Here is a 3,575-nt window from a genome sequence, read left to right on the forward strand (position 1 = left end):
ATGAGTGTCCAGCACACACCCAACCAAGGAGGAAAAACCTCCAAGAGTTAATTATTTATTGACAAAGAATGCACTGACAGCAGCTCCTAAGTAGCATCAAATACACACATACATCTGCAACTACTAGCTGGCATTAACTCTTCCAGGTTCGTGCCTGGTGGAGCAGTTGAAGCAATAGTAGGACCCTTACCCCATCCTCCACCCCTGGTAGGTGTGCACATGTAGCTTGAGATTTCTCCTGCATGGAAGTCGCTGCTGTGCTTCCCTCTTCAAGCTTCTCCTAGTTCTAGGAGACACTGGGGCCCGCCGCTCACCTGAACAGCCTCTCCCTCTGCTTCTGACATGTCCTGCACCTGCACCTCTGTCTCTGACTGAAGCTCTCTGGCTAGTTCATCATTGCCACCACCCATTTAAGAAGCACTACCCATGCAGAATGGGACGTGGGTGGTGCTGTGGGTTAAACCACAGAGCCTTGGGCTTGCCAATCAGAAGGTCAGCGGTTCGAATCCCCGCAAAGGGGAGAGCTCCCGTTGCTCGGTCCCTGCTCCTGCCCACCTAGCAGTTCGAAAGCACGTCAAAGTGCAAGAGGATAAATAGCTGCATGGTGGTTCGCCAGAAGCGGCTTAGTCATGCTGCCCACATGACCTGGAAGCTGTATGCCGGCTCCCTTGGCCAGTAAAGCAAGATGAGCGCCGCAATCCCAGAGTTGTCCATGACTGACCTAATGGTCAGGGGTCCCTTTACCTTTACCTTACCCATGCAGAATGAGGCAAAGCCCAAAGTGTCGTGTCTATGCCAGATCCATTTCATGATCCAGATCAGGATTCTAAAATGCTCTAGAGCAGCCAATGATAAATTGGTCCACATCAGGACCTCCAGGAGGTAGACAAGGGTAAAGGGATTTATGGAAGGAAGAACACCAGTATGCATGTGGATGCAACTCTGAAATAAACACCTCCATGTAATAAGCACATTCAGCATACAGGTTCTTATTTCTTTAGTCCCCACACCCACCTCCAACAGTCATGTCACGAGTTAAAATTCAGTGTCTCCCATGATTATTTGTTATGGAGTACATGCAAAATATAGTTCCCATAATTCCTCTGGGGAGAGAGACCACTGCATATTTGCATGTGTATATGGCAGCTGATCAGTGCTCAGACTGAGCTTCACCAAAAACACACACACACCAAGAACTCTGGCCAGAAATTTCAATACTAAGAATAAATCCTACTCATGAGTTGCAGTCAAATAAAGGTATATATTCTGGTAAGAGTTACAGGCTTGTAAATTCTAACAGAAAAACAGCTTTAAAGTCACATACGTATAATTTGTTACAATGTAGAACATAAGAGGTTTGACTCAACAACAAATGATGTATAAGTCCGTATCCAAAAGTATTCAAAAAGTCATTTTGTATGTGGAGCCGGAGTCGAGAGTCGATTCAAAGAAAGAACCCAGGACAGAGCCCTGTTTCAGTATGAACGCCTTTGTCAGCTGGGAATATCAATAATGCATACAAATATATCAACATTCTATAGCAATGCATCAAAATTCTAAATGATCATAAATTATAAATTTACAGAATTATGTGGCATTTGGTTCCTTACCTAATGTGTGAGTTCGTGTTAGTTAGTAAAGTACCAAGTGGTTCTATGTTTTTCAAATGTAGCGTCTGGAAATAATAAGTGCCAGCAATGATTATATGTTTTAAGTCAAAGTTAACATTATTAATTATGAATTGTAAAACTTCATATAATTGTGTGTTTCCTCACCTACGTATGAAGCGATCAACGTGTCTCTATGCATTTTCAGTTTGGAAGTAGGCTTATTGTCTTATATATGTTCTTCAGGGGGGAGGTGGAAGGAGGAGAAAATTGGTGTCTTAATCTCCTTAAAGGCATAAATTTGAAATTCAATTCTCAATTGGCAGAGAGTTCTAAAGTCCAGAGGATTACTTAATAATTAGATTTCTTAAAGAAAGGAAGTATAGTCCTGATAGCCATTCAGGCCCTTAGGGGACATCATCTCAAATAAGTGTATGTACCGGGCTTCCTGTTGTAAGAGTAGTCTATCAATGTCCTTCCGATTGTATAAGTCTGTTCTAGGTTTCCAAATGATAAAGAAGGTAAAATCATCTTCTTGATGCTTGTGTTGTATATAATGTTCCACCAGTGGAGCTTCCAATATTCTGTTACGAATCCGTTAACGATGTTCATTTATCTGTAATTTTATTGGTCTGGTGCTCTTGCCTATGTATATCTTTTGGCATGGGCATATCCATGCATACACACTGTTCTTAGTGTTGCAGTTACTGAAATGTTCAATCCAAAACTTGAAACCAGTCTGTACATTCACGAATTCCTTAACCTGGAGTACATATTTGCAGACACTGCAGTTGCCACACTTATAGTGTCCCTTAATTGTTTCTACCAGGAATGTGAATAAATCCGATTTGACCACGTAATCCCGAAGTGATTTGGTGTTTTTTAGTCCAAACAATGGAGGTTTTTGGCATCCTGGGATGTTTGATAAAAGGTGCCAATGTTTATAGATTAGCTTCTTGATGGTGGGTGTGTAAGGTGTAAATTGCAGTGCTGAACATATGCAATCTTCTTTAGGTTTGTCTGAAATTTTTATAGAAAGGAGGTCATCCCTATTTTTTGTTTCTGCTCTCCTTTGAGCTACAAGAAGAGTGTGTGATGTATATCCTTGTCTTAATAAAGATTGTGTATGTTGGTTAGCCGCTATTTTGTAATCACATTGTAATGATGCATTTCTTTTCAATCTTAGATACTGCCCATACGGTAGATTCCTAAGTAAATGTGGAGCATGGAAAGATGAGGCATGTAATAGTGAGTTGCGGTCACTCAGTTTGTGATATGGGTGGACTTTCAATTGTTGACTGAGCTTCAGACAAGTGTTCAGAAGGCAAAAAACAAAACAAAAACAAAACAACCACCCTTGGCTAGTTTAAAGCTGCAGAATGGTTTAAAATTGTGGAATGCTCCAAACTTAGTAGCAAAAGAGATGGCATTATTCTCTGATTTTTGGATCAAAAAGATACATGATCCTGGCTTTTATTTATACCACTAAACAGTTACATAACAAAATTATAGGGAATGCATAGAAAACATTTCTGCCCTGGTGGCCACTGATGATCATTATCTGCATATAAAAACCTGTTTGCTGAGAATGGGGAGCAGATATTTTGTTCCTGTGGCCAAAAAAGAAACAAGAGCAAAATAAAAGGGTAAAGGGGAAAAATAAACCAATTTGACAAAATATATGCCTGAGCTTAGTATCCTGCCTATGAGATGAGTTTTCATGAAAAGGGCGGTTTGTGGTTTCTCCTCCTCTGGCTTAAAATTATGATGGCCATGGGGAATGAGCACAAGTACACATTTGCAAAACAGTAGTTGCTTGTTCGTACAGTCCAATTACAGATGCCCCCAAGGTTTGGTCTCCTCAGCAATTCTGGCTCTTGTAATGAACTATTCCTTTCTGTTTGTTTCTGAGTGTGTAATGTGGATGCGAGGCCATGTGGATCTGAGCAATGCAGTGCTTATGGTGAG

At 40.9% G+C, this 3,575-nt stretch overlaps 1 long non-coding RNA gene across 1 annotated transcript; it reads right to left on the minus strand.

Moving 5' to 3' along the window:
* Positions 1-1,444: 1,444 nt before the first annotated feature.
* Positions 1,445-1,805, minus strand: LOC117061440. Its single transcript, XR_004428093.1, has 3 exons — positions 1,776-1,805; positions 1,611-1,675; positions 1,445-1,497 (listed from the first exon to the last, which is right to left on the minus strand). It is a non-coding gene; the product is annotated as an uncharacterized LOC117061440 (long non-coding RNA).
* Between the last annotated feature and the right edge of the window lie 1,770 nt (positions 1,806-3,575).

The sequence above is a fragment of the Lacerta agilis genome, chromosome 1 (assembly GCF_009819535.1).
Source record: "Lacerta agilis isolate rLacAgi1 chromosome 1, rLacAgi1.pri, whole genome shotgun sequence".
NCBI lineage: Eukaryota > Metazoa > Chordata > Lepidosauria > Squamata > Lacertidae > Lacerta > Lacerta agilis.